The sequence below is a fragment of the Papaver somniferum genome, unplaced genomic scaffold (genome assembly GCF_003573695.1).
Source record: "Papaver somniferum cultivar HN1 unplaced genomic scaffold, ASM357369v1 unplaced-scaffold_133, whole genome shotgun sequence".
NCBI classification, from domain to species: Eukaryota; Viridiplantae; Streptophyta; class Magnoliopsida; order Ranunculales; family Papaveraceae; genus Papaver; species Papaver somniferum.
The window spans coordinates 2,143,226-2,159,730 of record NW_020622492.1 but is presented as its reverse complement, the minus strand read 5'-3'; the positions used below and the strand labels follow the sequence as shown (position 1 = coordinate 2,159,730).

The window sequence follows — 16,505 nt, the reverse complement described above, 5'->3', positions numbered from 1 at the left end:
TCTGGCCCAAACCCATGCATTCGATCGCGATCCACTGTGACATTCAAGATGCTATTGGTTTTGAAAAGAATAGTGTATACAACGGAAAGTATAAAAATATTAGAAGAAGGAACGAGACAGTAAAAAAACTACTCTCTACTGGTATTATCTCTATAGACTTCGTAAGGTCCAAAGATAATATTGCAGATCCTTTGACGAAAGAATTATCTAGAGAGGTAGTTAGATCCACATCGAATGGGATGAGACTTAATCACACAAAATAAATCACCATGAAAGATACTCAACCTTGTAACTGGAAACCCCTAGATCGAGGTTCAATGAGACAACTAATTTATGATGATATAGAGAAAACCATTATATTTGTCGCTCCCTATGGTGTAGTTGTGTGATAGTGCCACCTTCATGAGATAGGATAATCTGTTGAGATTTTAAGGAGTTCCATAGTTTTGTTTGAAACGGGGATTAACTCACTTATGTGGATATTGGTAGTAGGGTTGCTTCTTATGAAAATTTGACATGATTCTCAAGAGACATTCATCAAACCAGGATTTAACCCACGACCAGAATGGGCACAACCGCAAGAGCTTGGAAGTTTTCGTCGGGGACATCAAGTTTGGTTGTTAATTTTGAATTGCGCTCACCATTGTCGGTTCAAGACATCACGTTCACCATGCAACAAGCAGTTGCGGTAACATCTCACTAATAACATGTTTGTTTTTTCCTCTATTTAGAGGCTAACCTCTACCTTCCTCTATCTGGTGGTGGACCCCACTAATTTTGATATTTATTTTTCCACTACCTCTACAAAGATAGATGCAAATATATATCTATCTATATAGAGTAAACTAGGGTATGACCATGTCGTAACAGCTCGCTGTTGTCCAAAAAAGAGATCTATGAGTTTTTTTTTAATTCTTGTATATTGGAAGTACTTATGTTTTCTTCTAGCCGATAAAATGGTGGATAGTTTAAATTTATCAAATATTATTTGATGGTGGGTACTGAATTTAACCAAAGTGCATAAGACGATTATACATAATGGTTTTGGGCTTCAAACATGAACTCCACCTCTTTTATCCTCATCATTATAATGCTTCTAAATCCACGATGTGTTCGTTCTTACAACATCACCTGCTTCAAGTATAAAAATGCTTTATGCACTCACGCATCACCTACCTCAATCTTAAAGTAGATAAGCATGCCAGGTTTTTCAAACAGCCATCGTTCAAACACAATCCAAAGTGAATTAATACTATTGGGGACGCTATTGTTGAGGTTATTAAGAAATTACTCCATGAAAAACAACATAAGTCATCAAATTCTACTACAATCATATTTTTTTTTTGATCCATTAAGGAGAAAATACATTAAAATAAAGGTACTTAAAAGGGGTATCTCAATCCAATGAATATAATCTAAAATAAATAAATAAAACCAAAGGTAATTTAGTTACCCAAAAAAAAAAAACAAATGCACGTCAAATTCTACTACAATCATCTTTCCCTTGTAATATAACCCAGAACCAATTAGACATAATGGCCATTAAACACACATACTGATTCGATACCATACTCAAGAAATATGAATGACAAATGAGCCAAATAAAAATGAAAAAACAAAAGAGAGGCGAACTGTGTTTTATTGGCTAAATAAGCACCATGAACAGTAAAACTGGAATGACGATGTTGATGGGTGAATACGATTTGCTGGCTTTTTAGGGCAGTGGAGACTCGAGCGTGCGGGCGGAGACTCCTCGAACGAGCAAATTGCATAAACCTTTTTACAAACAGATGCACTGCACGAGAGTGCTTTGAGTTCGAGAGATAAATATGTAGGACTCCGTCCTAAACCAAGAAAATGACTGTTCCAGAGTCAATTCGGTCATAAAGAGGGACGAGGGTCGATCTGTAGGAGGAGAGATGAGAAGTGTGTGAGATCAATGGTGAACGAGGATTATGAATATGTTGAAGGTTTCTGCAAGTTTTGTGAACTATTGAGTTCTGAGATAAGTTTTCATCGATTGGGAGATAATTTCTTGTTAGTCCAAATTATTGTTGTTCAATTGTGGATTCAGAAACCTATTTATATTGCCAGGATGGTAGACACATTGATCCCAGTAAGTATGACAGTTGCTAGAGTAAAGAGCAGAAAAGTGGGAAATCGTGGTTAAACCAGTTCCATGTCGTGCATAGACTTGGTTGATTGTCCATCCACTACTTTTCTAACTACCTCAACCGCTTGCACGACTTAATCACATTTCTCATCGTGGGTGTGCACATGTGTTGTAAGATGACCAGAACCTTAGTGATTATCCCCCAATGTGACGTGATTGATATCTCATGAATGTGGAGTCTGCAAGGCAGACGTGTATTTAATTAGTCAGTTGTTGACTTGACTAGACGATGAGCCTTAGACTTGATGAATCGAGCATAATGAACGAATGTAGTATGCTTTGAGACTCATGGATTGAGCATAAGGTGTCTGTTGAGACAGAATAATGGAAAGACGTTGAGTCCTAATGAATTGTGATATATCATTTTACCAGTCGAGATAATAATGATATTTTGATAATTTGGATTGAGCATCCGATGAGATTTCTTGATCAAGGATTTATTTTAATATGTCGAGTATTCTACAGGAAATCAAAGATATTGTTGAATTATACCTAATGCCCATTTTTGATCTAATATATCATGAATGATCGAATAACAAAGTAGTAATCAAAAATATTGGATGGTCGTCCGCTCGAACCATGTTGCTCAGTCGATCAAAAATGTGGGTAGCAGGACCAAACATTAAATATAAATTAGAATATTGATTGTTGTATCAATAGAATTATCGAATGTTGATAGTTGAATCAACATGAGGATATTGCTCGGTCGAGCAATTGATAGTTGAATCAATGAGTTCTGAACCCAGTTGATCATGTATTTTTCTAACTTAAGCAATTTAGTTTTGATAGATGAGCAAAATAAATATTACTAGTTTAAGCAAATATTTCTCATTTGAGCAATATTGCTAGTTTAAGCAAATATTTATCATTTGAGCAATATTGCTCGATTCATGAATTATTGGTAGCGGGACCAAATAAAATATTAATCGAAAATACTGATAGCTGGACCGAATATTTTATAATTAATTAGGATGTTGATTGCTGGATCAGCATAAAATTATTAGTGTTTGCACTTACTCAGAATTATGGTTTGTAAAGCATTGGGTTTGAAACCCTAATTTGGTTGATTGTTAATCAATTGATGATTTAATGAAAATCAACCAATGAGTGAGATAGGTACCGGCTAAATGAGATGACGGGACGATCATGTAGTACCCAGATGCTCGAAAGATCATGCACCAAATTCCTTTGTAGACCAGTTGGTGAAAGGATGATTAGATGCTCGTTTAATCATTATTAATAATAGTGCTCGTCTGAGCATTAGGTGGTAAAACCTAATTATGGAGAGAGGAGGGACCGACCAAGGGGTATAAAACCGTCTCTAGTGGTCGTGGGACCAACTGATGGTCGATTGATCAAATTACAATTTTTTCTCGAGGCTTACTCGGTGCTGGCCGGAATGCCCGAAAAGTGAATATCTATTACTAATTCGTGGAATTCAGATGAGAATAATCCATGAAACGGACTAATAAGATAGATTGAATATCTATTACTAATCCATGGAATTCAGCAGAGAATAAGCCATGAAACGGAGTAATGAGATAAAATAGATTATCTTCTAGGAACTCAATTGATGAATGTTGCGCTAAAATTAATCTATGTGAAAATACAAGGGTACCCAAATATACCTCAATCTAAAAAATTTCCACCTATAAGTCCTTTCTCCGAAAGTGATTGTCTATGGATTGAGTCGAGATAATACAACAAATTGGTTCACACTTCGTGTGATCGTCTATGGATACGAGATCGAGACAATACGATTGCAACATAACTTGTGTGATTGAATATGTATACAAGATCGAGACAATATAACAACGAAGTATGATTACTTGATAATAGGTTCAGACTTAAGGTACCCAAATATACCTCAAGATAAAACTTTTCCTACCTATAAGTCATTTCTCTGAAAGTGATTGTCTATGGACTGAGTCGAGACAATACAACTAATATGTTCACACTTCGTGTGATCGTCTATCGATACGAGATCGAGACAATACAACAACGAAGTATGTTACTTGAAAAAAGTTTCGGACTTAACCAAACACAATATGATTCACTTACCAAGTAAATAGGAATTAACCTTGTGTAATTTACTTATAATAAGACAATTATAATGCGGAAATATAAAGTAAATGACACAGCAAGATTTTGTTAACGAGGAAACCGCAAATGCAGAAAACCTCCGGGTCCTTGTCCAGAATTGAATACTCTCAGGATTAAGCCGCTACACAAACTTACACCAACTTCGTATAGTTGAGACAAAACAACTAAACCTATAGTTCACCTAGTTCCGTCTGTATTCCCACGCCTCCAATTTATAAATAAGTCACGTACTTGGATCAATTCCTTTGGTTTGTATTCCAAACAGTAAAGGAACAACAAATCTGTTTGGTATCAACTCTATTCAACCAAGTGGTATGAGTTGGACAAAGGCTTTTCTGTGTATCTTAACATAAACTCCTTCGTCAGGTCCTTTTATCTATCTTATGTTCAATTACCTAAGTAATCATTTAAGATTAAGCCAACAACACTCTTAATCCAAAGAATTGTGTTGATGTCGATCTACTAAATTAATCAATCCAATCTACTACAAGGATAAACCGATTATTAATTTGATCCTCTTTTACCGAAACAAGTATTGTGCACACCAAAGATTATGAACTCACAAATCAGAAATCTTCAATATCTTCTTCATCTTCAAATCTTCTTAGATCTTCAATAAAAACCTGCACCCAATCACTTGAATCTCTTGTGATCAATCACGCACAGAACATAGTCTGTTAACAATGGATTATCACAAGATCGTCTTTAGCACTAACAACAGTCTAAAGATCCCTGTCGAAACTCTGAACTAGTTTGAGTGAATCTTACATCAGAAAAGAAGATTCTCAAGCATAAAAAAACTAGGTGAAATCATATTTCAACCACCGTTAGTCAATCAAATCAATCGAAAACAGATAAACTGCAATTATCTAGTTTCCCACCAACGGTACACGCTAGAGCTTCTCAATCCCAAAGAAGACTTTAAACTGCACGGCCGTAAGAGATTTTGCCTAATTAGGTTACTCTCCTCTCCGAATAGGCGGCTACACCAGTAACAACAACAAAGAGGAGGTATTTTCTTACGAAGGATTAGTTTGCTAGAAAGACAAACTTCAAGTATTTATAGACAAGGAAGTTTGGATACCAAGGAATTTCCAAAACCGAAATATTCTCAAGATATTCATTAAAGCACAAATTCGGTTTCCATAATTCCTGGAAATGCTCTATCCAAAAATAATAATCGAAATCTCTCGGAAAATCTAATTAGTAAATGCACATTAGTAATTCGTATATTTCCCTACAAAATGAAATTAGTAACCTTAATTAAAAGATTCTTACCTTACTTATGTTTCGATACTGGGATTTTCTTCCTTTAGCTATTAAGGAATAACTTTTAACAATTAAAGAAATAAACATTCATAGTACGTGTTCAAAGTATGTCGACATCTTTACTCTATAAGTTCTCTTTCACACTTACAACCTTGAAACCGATTTGCCACACTTCCAAACAAGTTTAGAATTGGTTCATCTGATTTTCAAGAACTATGTGATTGATCAAATAAACATTCAATCACAATCATGGGTTTAACGGTTCTACCAAAACAAGTTTCGGTTCTACCTCCATGTGAGTATTGTGCATAGTGACACTAGCTTTCCAAAATTCGGTTGACAAGGTCCAAGGATCGGTTCCTCACATATATATGGTATCTAACTTATATGTGTTGCACATGCCCATAGGATCGGTTCCCCTTTACCTAAAAACGTGTTGCACATGTTCATAGGATCAGTTACCCTTTCTTCTATAAACCTTGTTGCACCCCATACAAGGATCGATTCCCCTTTCTCAAATTTGGTCAGAAAAAACACAAACCCGATCATACCATCTCAGGTGATTAAATTAAGATCAGTTTCACTAATAAAAGTCATACCAATACATACAGCAGGCCTTTGTGAATAGTTCTACAAAGAACACAAACAAGTTGTGAGCGGTTATACTCAATCATGCATATTGGTTGTTCATAAGATAAGAAATGAATAACAAAACCAATAACACCTGGCAATTTCCTTTTCGGTTCACAAACAAGTTTATGAACTCACTTCCTTAGAACACATGTAAAACATTGTTCCCTAGGATGGAATCTTCACCTCATACCCATACATAATCACAATAGCATTCAAATGATTATGGCGATGTCTTATCTACAAAGTTTAATGGTTAAGTAATAAACCTTGTATTGTATTCCTTAATACTATGTCTATCTAGAGTTCAAATATGCTTTGCAGTTTTGTTTTCAATATGCACGACTTGAAAGATACGTTAGGGAATGAAACAGTTCAAGTCAAATATCACTAACCTCAAGTGGAAGGATGATTGTTGTCGTTGTAGCTCCTTGCTTCTTCACATCTTCAAGTATTCGCGATACTTGTAATGTCTCATATCCTAATAATTTCAAGCTAACCTACACGAAGTTGACTCTAGTACATAATCAAGCGACTCTTAACATGAGTTTTGATTCACTAAAATATGACAGCCAAACTTGACATATCAACGCTTGGTGAGTTCAACCGAGCTATGCTCTAACAATCTCCCCCTTTGTCAATTTTAGTGACAAAACACTTACATCATATGGATAAACAAATTACAAGAATTCATTACACATACGCTTGATTCCCGAATTCAACAGCACAATAAACTGCTTACATTCAATCCTTGAAAATGCCGTTGTTGACATTATAATAACAAAGCTAATACTACCCATAAGGAAGATAGGTAGATATTCAATCTGCACGTCTTTGTTATACCAATTCATATGACATGTTACTCCCCCTTAGTCTGTGCTTTCACTCTTTCGTTTAGATAAAACATTTAAGCACCAATGTTCTTTTCCTTAGCGATACCAATCAATATAAAATCAATGCCAGTATCACTTGTTTACTCCATATATTTCTCCCCCTTTTTGTCACAAAATGACAGAGAAACAAAAAAATAAAGGACAACACGAAAAAAATCTTACAAATCTCAAAATAGACTTGCAATCTGTAGAGTTAGGCACGAGGGTTCCACACATCATGTTCTGATAACCAATATCAAAACCGAAACTACAAGTAGTTTTATTTTGATATGTTACCAAGGAAACAATTGTCCGAAATAATTTTTTCAATTTAGTTTAACAAAAATCAACTAAGCACCTTAGTCCCTTTGCTAAACCGATTGTTCAAAAACAATCGCTTAATTCGATAAGACCAAAATAAAGATAACTCTATTTTGTTCTCAATGTTTTGCATTGTTAGTGATCGATTTGTATAAATTTTGGTATTTTATGTGTGTAGGTATTTGTGGAAAATTCGGCTCGAAAAGTTGATATACACACCCGGAGGACACATGTTAACCGGATTCTCAATTTTGGATAAGCGGAACCTCAATTACTAAGGGGCACCTCCATTACTATTTGCACCCTTGGCTATTCGCACCCCTACTCTGGATAGGGGGACACCATCATTTTTATTTCTGAAGAACAGTTTTGGCGGGAAATTTTCTTCCTTTACTGCGCACTTCCTGGGAGAAATTTCGATGAGATTTTCTCAGATATTTTCATGCTTATGGATTGGGATTATCTTGTTATAGTTAAACAGGGAAGGTGACGTGTTTGGGAAACTGAAATAAAGAAGAAATATCCTTGAAACCGAGAAAATATTCTTCACAAGCTGCGAGATTTTAGGAAAGATTTTGAAGATATTCTGTGAGATTCACTCACCGGATTTGAGTAGGATTGACCTGTTTCTACCAAACAGGGGTGGTAATTGCGTTGAAATCAAAAAAGGAAAGATATTTATTATCGGAAGAAATTTCCCGCCAAAACTGTTCTTCAGAATAAAAATGATGGTGTCCCCCTATCCAGAGTAGGGGTGCGAATAGCCAAGGGTGCAAATAGTAATGGAGGTGCCCCTTAGTAATTGAGGTTCCGCTTATCCAAAATTGAGAATCCGGTTAACATGTGTCCTCCGGGTGTGTATATCAACTTTTCGAGCCGAATTTTCCACAAATACCTACACACATAAAATACCAAAATTTATACAAATCGATCACTAACAATGCAAAACATTGAGAACAAAATAGAGTTATCTTTATTTTGGTCTTATCGAATTAAGCGATTGTTTTTGAACAATCGGTTTAGCAAAGGGACTAAGGTGCTTAGTTGATTTTTGTTAAACTAAATTGAAAAAATTATTTCGGACAATTGTTTCCTTGGTAACATATCAAAATAAAACTACTTGTAGTGAGACTAAGTGTGGAAAGTGACTGTTTCACGAGTTTGCTGGAGTTTGAAAGAAGGTGACAACGTGTAGAAGAAATTTGACAGCAGCAGAAGCCGTGTAGAAGTAAAGAAGAAAAGAAAATCTCAAGTTTTCCCGAGAGAAATAATGAGAAGATTTTTTGCATTTAATCGGAATATTTGAAGATGTTGATGGGTTATAAATAGTTGTTGGGATGTCAGAGAATGACGTGGAGAGTTTGGGTACGAGACAGAACTAAGAACAAAGTCGCAGAGTGAGTTTCAGCAGCAGCGGGTGAAGGAGAAGAACAGTTGACAGTCAACGACAATCATTGATTGACTTTCACCTTTTCTTCCCTTTTCAACAGTTTTTCTGCGACAGTGCTGGAGTATAGTTTCTTTGTGACGCCTTTTTGGTGTTGCAAATATCTGTTTTTATTAATATTCATCTTTGTAAGCACTTTTGAGCGATGAAATTAATTTTTGAGCGTGTTTCCAACATGATGAACTAAACCCATCACCGGGACAACGGATAAGCCAAATTTAACGAATACGGTAATTATATCAATTCTTTTTATGACTAATTGCACAATTATTTAATTGAATTATGATTATCATTGAATAGTTGTCATTTCAATTGATGGGTTATGCTTACTTAAATGTTTTGATATCCCATACTTTAGATTTACAACCATTACTTTCAAAATCTACTCTAGGCAATGAAATTAGAGTCAATGAAACTTTATGTTATGAGATATTATTGTTTAGAATTGGTATTTGAACTGCATGAAATTGAAGTTTGGTGGAATCCCGAGTCTCGGTCATCTCTTCATCCTGTGACAATATTTGTATATATTTTCTTATTTTTTAGTACGTTTTATATTTAAGCCTAAAATCAATTCCAACAAAGTCCGAGTGAAACTCTAGGAATCATGGAGGAAGAGCTATAGATGTGGAAGAACTTTGTTTTTTTATTAGACAAACAATAGTCCTTTTTCTTTCTGAGACTTTGGTGTTTAAAGATATACATGTGAATTCAATTCGGTTTAATTGGAACACTGTCTTAAACATGTAATGTTTGTTTAGAAATGTTCCTGGGCTGTATTTTGTAAACATTTTTTTTTTAATATAACCTTCTTTTTCAAAAAAATAAAGTATGAGTGAACGACAACCTTTTTACCACTAAGGGAGAAAATGCTGAAAACAAAAGCGAAGCCAAAAAAAGGAAACAAAAGAGGAATCCAAAAGGAGTGAAGAAGAAGATTTTTGTATATAGATATTTTATTTTATTCTATTTTTAGAAACTGTAAATAGGGTTTTATTTTTGTATTTATTTTTTATTTTGATTCTGAAATGTCATTAATTTCTCCATAAATAAGTTTTTTTTACAACTCGAAAAGACTATCATCAGGTAGGAAATTGGTCGGAAGCCTAGCAACAAACTGTAAATAGGGTTTTATTTTTGGAATTTTTGAACTTTATTTTTGGAACATTGGACATTATTATTTTTAAAAAGGGTGAATTAAATAAAACTGCTGCATGGAAGGACGACAGTTACGATAGTGTCTCGGCTCCTCAGGTTCGTACACTGACAATGGAGTCGGTGGCCTGAGTCGACTTCAACGGTTCATCTCCCGTATGGTACGGGAGGTAAGACTCTATCCACCCACGAATCCCCCTGTCAGTGGGTTTTATTTTTGAGAATTTCAAACTGGCATTATAATAGCCAATACAACAAATATCCAACTGAGCAACATGAACATTATTCCTATTATGACCATAGTATGTATAGTGGTTGGGAACGCCATCCTTTTGAAGGATATGGGTCATACCATGGTGATCCAAATTACTATCCACATGCCCACCGGCCATATGAGAAAAATTCTTATAACTCCTCTCCTCTAGATGAGGCACGTAGGATAATTGAGTCAACACGTCGTAAGTTACTTGAGTCGACATATGAGTCAACTGATACAAATGACTTAGTTATGGACGAAATAATCGCAACCAATAGTGAACCTTCTATACATGATACCATCAGGAAGTCTTTTGAGTCGATTGAGAAGCGTTTGTTAGAGGCGTAGAATGCTCGATATAGTGTTTCCAATAGTACCCTTGAAAATGAGGATAGTTATATGTATTTTCAGGGCTTGAATAATTGTTGATGGATTTAATGTTGGTGTCGGAGTGGGCTGGCAGTGTTCGTGATGCTGATGGTGCTGTTAGTGGTGGTGTTTGGAGGTGCATGTGTTGGTGTTGCTGCTACCAAAAGGTGGTGGTGGTATCTTAATAATTACATAAATATTGATGTAAGTGATTAATCTTGCAGATGGTTTATGTAATTCTGGATTTGTTGTTTTGATTATCTAATCTAACAAAATAATAATTGCATAATATTTATCAACAATGGCATAATATTTATATGACAGCTAGCACTGGTTTCTTTTGGTAGTATACTACAATTTCAGATTTTTGTCTTCCATACCTTTTCACTAATTGTCAACACCTGATTTATTTGCATGTACTTTACTTTTCTTACACTGCATTTTTCAGTTCTTACATTGCATTTTTCTTTCGTTTTGGATGTTTTTTGGCGAATACATTTTTGCTATCCTCTTGATTCAAGTGTAAATTACAGAACTATAAGTTACGATGTACAACGGACGGGCTTTAGACTACTTAATGTTAATTGTAATTTTTACATTTCTGCGTGATAGTCTTCGAACTTAGAACTTCTATATGTTTCCATCATCATGTCTTAGTCTTTCGAAGTTTAGATAATTACTAACTTGAGTGTGTGTATTCAAATGTTTCATACCCTTGCTTTGAGTTCCAGATGAATGTATGTAATCCAATTCAATCAAAAAAAATTTCATGCAGGGTCAATATTAAGGAACATATTACAAAGAGCACTTTCGGTTTTAATAGTCGTAAACCTGGAATTCTTTAGAGCATGGGTTGCTTTATGCAATCGTTTATTATAGCAATAAGCTTCTTTTTCTTGTTAGCTCATCAATTGGACGAGCATTAGATGCCCTTGGTTCAGTCAGTAAATCTGATTACTAAGTGCTGAATTCTTATTGTAGGCTGATACTCCAAAATTCTCTGACTTCTTCGCTGCAAGTTTTATTCTTGCTAAAGGTATTAAGGTTGGTTAACTTTTTTTTTTTTTTTTCATTTACTTCTCTTCTATGATTAATGAAAGGAAGAAAGTTCTGCTCATAATTGACATAGATTTATCAAAAAAAAAAATTTATTATTTATCAATGCTAATATATTGTAACATTTATAAACTTTGTGCATAGCTTTTCTTATTACGACGATCCTGATCACGGGGTTTCAATTATGCTTTAATCTTTGTTGGATAATTTCATATCTCCTTTGTGTGGTAGTTTTTTCTTTGTCAAACTACTCTGTTTTCGTAAATTAAAAGTTAGGAAGCCTGATTTGGCCATGATAGTTTTATTTAGTCAGGGATCAAATTGATGCTGATTGGTTTTCAACTAGTTTAAGAGTTTAATTCAACTGTGATTGGAATGACTACAACATTAAATTATTTGAGTTACTTGCCCGAGTTTAGAGATGCAAGATTTGTGTCGCTAGTCACAAACACTTGCATTTGGTAGCAATGTCCTTTCAATAGATAGATAAAGTCACTTTATATATATATATATATATATATATATATGATTATCACAATGTCATATCTTTATTTAATTTTACAAAAGACATCTTGCTGCAACACCATCAATGAATCTCCAGTACCCAAACCATCATGTCCCTCTCTTTATAAGTAAAATGAAAAACAGATCCATAACACTCGATTAGTAACACCTTTAATCTACAAAACTTATCTTTTTTGTTGCTTTCAGTGTTGCCAATATATCTCCTGATTTACTTACTTTCCTCTGTTTTTTTTAGGTGGGAAGTTCACTCAACAAGGCTATATTTTTCTAGCATGAACAAGTAGGATTGATCAGCTGGGTGTAAAAAGCAAAAGAGAGAGGTTTAAGAGAAAAAACTGTAAATGGTTCAACTCAAGGTGGTTACACAGGAAGATATCTGAAGTGATGTATTATTTCAGTTCAGGTAACATTTCGATATTAATATCAATTTAGATATTCATATTTGCTTACTACCAGCTGTAACAATGCTGCTAATTTCATGCGATTGCAACATATTAAACTTCTTTTTGTGTTTCAGGAGCATAGTAGTGTAATAGAGAAGCAATAGGATTTGGTTCTTAGGGAGTAGACAGCTCTTTGTAGGTGAAATTCAATAAGGTATGTGTGTCACTAATGTGACTGATATTTTAAAGTTCTATTCTCCAATACATAACATTTATAGATCCACATAGGATTTGGTACTTAGGGAGCAGACAACTCTTTGAAGTTGCAGAGAGTTTCTCTCTGTTTTTCTCTCATACACATATGGTGTTAACATTTATAGACCCAAATAGGATTTGGTTCTTAGGGAGTAGACATCTTTTGATATCTTTCATGTCATATTTAATGATAGTTGGAACACTTAAGATGTGATAGATTATCCTGACCAAACAAATGAATGTGGCCATTAAGGCAGTGATAAAAAGAAAAGGCTTTGAGAGTTAATGGGTGTGATAAATTCTGCAGGTTATATACAATTTTGTGAATGGTACAACGCTTGTATCAAGATAGTTGGATTGCAGTTGATGCCGATATTAGAAGAACATCTGAACATCCTTGGTCATAAATATGTTGGAATGCTCGTGAAATGTAAGAAATATATCTCATACTTACCTATGTTTTGATGAAGACATAAGAACTTGTCAGCTTGTCTTTTTATGTTCGTTTTATTGATTTTGGAGACTTATTTTTGCTGCAAGTACTCTATTATTAAGTGTAGGCTCAGTTATCATTTAGGAGGGGAATTTATCATTCTGCTGGTGAATCACACTTGTCTTTAAGCTTACAACTTACTAGTTAGAACTTATACTGATATGAAGTAAGGATTTAAATCCTTTTTGTGTAATGAATGAATTCCGAATGAAAAGAATATCTTGAATCTATGAGTGCAGGTTTCATTTTAGCTTCATTGAGTGAGTTTCGTCTTATTTCAGTCTGATTTGAGTTAAGTTTAAGCCATATTATTTCAGCCCAGACAGACTCAGTGAAGGCATTCAGCAAATCTAGGTTTTATTTGAGATTTAGTCAGATTCAATCAGGCCAGACATCCAATCTGAATCAATTTTTTTTTATATTAAGATTTATATATTAAGACCAGTCATCATTTATTAACCGTTAACACCGGTCGTTGATATAAGATGCACAACGACCCTCACATCCACGTCATAGATGAAAAAGACGCTGAAACACCGACCCTTTCCTCGACCGCCAAACCAAGTCTTTAACTCTTATCTATGAATTGCTTTGTCAGTCGCGGAACTGCTATTTTCCACTAATGGAAGGACGTGGAGAGTTTGGGTACGAGACAAAACTAAGAACAAAGCTGCAGAGTGAGTTTCAGCAGCAGCGGGTGAAGGAGAAAAGGAGAAGCACAGTGACAGTCAACGACAGTCGTTGATTGACTGTCACCTTTTCTTCCCTTTGCAACAGTTTTTCTGCGACAGTGCTGGAGTATATTTCGTTCTGACGCCTTTTTGGTGTTGCAAATATCTGTTTTGATTAATATTCATCTTTGTAAGCACTTTTGAGCAATGAAATTCATTTTTGAGCGTGTTTCCAACATGATGAACTAAACCCATCAACGAGACAATGAAGGAAGCCAAATTTCACGAATACGGTAATTATATCAATTCTTTTTATGACTAATTGCACAGTTATTTAATTGAATTATGAATATCATTGAATAGTTGTCATTTCAATTGATGGGTTATGCTTGCTTAAATGTTTTGATATCCCATACTTTAGATTTACAACCATTACTTTCGAAATCTACTCTAAGCAATAAAATTAGGGTCAATGAAACTTTATAATATGAGCTATTATTTTTTAGAATTGGTATTTGAACTGCATGAAATTGAAATTTGGTGGAATCTCGAGTCTTGGTCATCTCTTCATCCTGTGACAATATTTGTATATATATTTTCTTATTTTTTAGTACGTTTTATATTTAAGCCTAAAATCAATTCCAACAAAGTCCGAGTGAAAATCTAGGAATCATGGAGGAAGAGCTATGTATGTGGAAGAACTTTGTTTTTTTATTAGACAAACATTAGTCCTTTGGCTTTCTGAGACTTTGGTGTTTAAAGATATACATGTGAATTCAATTCGGTTTAATTGGAACACTGTCTTAAACATGTAATGTTTGTTTAGAAATGTTCCTGGGCTGTATTTTGTAAACATTTTTTTTTTTAATATAACCTTCTTTTTCAAAAAAAGAAAGTCTGAGTGAACGACAACCTTTTTACCACTATATAAAATTTCATCTATTTTTGGACTTTTTGAACTTTATTTTTGGAACATTTGAAATTATTATTTTTAAAACCCTGAGGAATGGTGAATTAAATAAAACTGCTGCAGGGAAGGACGATAGTTCCAATACTGTTTCGGCTCCTCAGGTTCGTACACTGACATTGGAGTTGGTGGCCTGAGTCGACTTCAAGGGTTCATCACCCGTCTGGTACGGGAGGTAAGACTCTATCCACCCACGAATCCCCCTGTCAGTGGGTTTTATTTTTGAGAATGTCAAACTGGTATTATAATAGCCAATACAACGATTATCCACCTGAGCAACATGAACATTATTCCTGTTATGACCATAGTGTGAATAGTGGTTGGGAACTCCATCCTTTTGATTGTTTGTTTGATCAATCACATAGTTCTTGAAAGTAAGATGAACCAATTCTAAACTTGTTTGGAAGTGTAGCAAATCGGTTTCAAGGTTGTAAGTGTGAAAGAGAACTTACAAAGTAAGGATGTCGACATACTTTGAACACGTGCTATGAATGTTTATTTCTTTAATTGTTCAAAGTTATTCCTTAATAGCTAAAGGAAGAACATCCCAGGATCGAAACATAAGTAAGTTAAGAATCTTTTAATTAAGGCTATTAATTTCATTTTGTAGGGAAATATAAGAATTAGTAATGTTCATTTACTAATTAGATTTTCCGAGAGATTTCGATTATTATTTTTGGACAGAGCATTTCCAGGAATTATGGAAACCGAATTTGTGCTTTAATGAGTATCTTGAGAATATTTTTGGTTTTGGAAATTCCTTGGTGTCCAAACTTCCTTGTTTATAAATACTTGAAGTTTGCCTTTCTAGCAAACTAATCCTTCGTAACAACAAACTTCCTCTTTGTTGTTGTTACTGGTGTAGCTGCCTATTCGGAGAGGAGAGTAACCTAATTAGGCGAAATCTCTTACGACCACTCACTTAAAAGTCTTCTTTGGGATTGAGAAGCTCTAGCGTGTACCGTTGGTGGGAAACTAGATAACCGTGGTTTATCTTTTTTTTTTTCCGATTGATTTGATTGACTAACAGTGGTTGAAATATGATTGCACCTAGTTTGTTTATGCTTGAGAATCTTCTCTTCTGATATAAGATTCACTCAAACTAGTTCAGAGTTTCGACGGGGATCTTTAGACTGTTGTTAGTGCTAAAGACGATCTTGTGATAATCCATTGTTAACAGACTCCGTTCTGTGCGTGATTGATCACAAGAGATTCAAGTGATTGTGTGCAGTTTTTTATTGAAGATCTAAGAAGATTTGAAGACGAAGAAGATATTGAAGATTTCTGATTTGTGAGTTCATAATCTTTAGTGTGCACAATACTTGTTTCGGTAAAAGAGGATCCAATTAATAATCGGTTTATCCTTATGGTAGATTGGATTGATTAATTGGGTAGATCAGAATCAACACAATTCTTTGGATTAAGAGTGTTGTTGGCTTAATCTTAAACGATCACTTCGGTAATTGAACATAAGATAGATCTAAGGACCTGACGAAGGAGTTTATGTTAATATAAACAGAAGAGCCTTTGTCCAACTCATATCACTTGGTTGAATAGAGT

At 34.6% G+C, this 16,505-nt stretch overlaps 1 long non-coding RNA gene across 1 annotated transcript; it reads left to right on the top strand.

Moving 5' to 3' along the window:
- Positions 1–11,582: 11,582 nt before the first annotated feature.
- Positions 11,583–12,767, top strand: LOC113333546. The gene is made up of 3 exons (XR_003352147.1): positions 11,583–11,639; positions 12,412–12,579; positions 12,694–12,767. It is a non-coding gene; the product is annotated as an uncharacterized LOC113333546 (long non-coding RNA).
- The last annotated feature ends 3,738 nt before the right edge of the window (positions 12,768–16,505 follow it).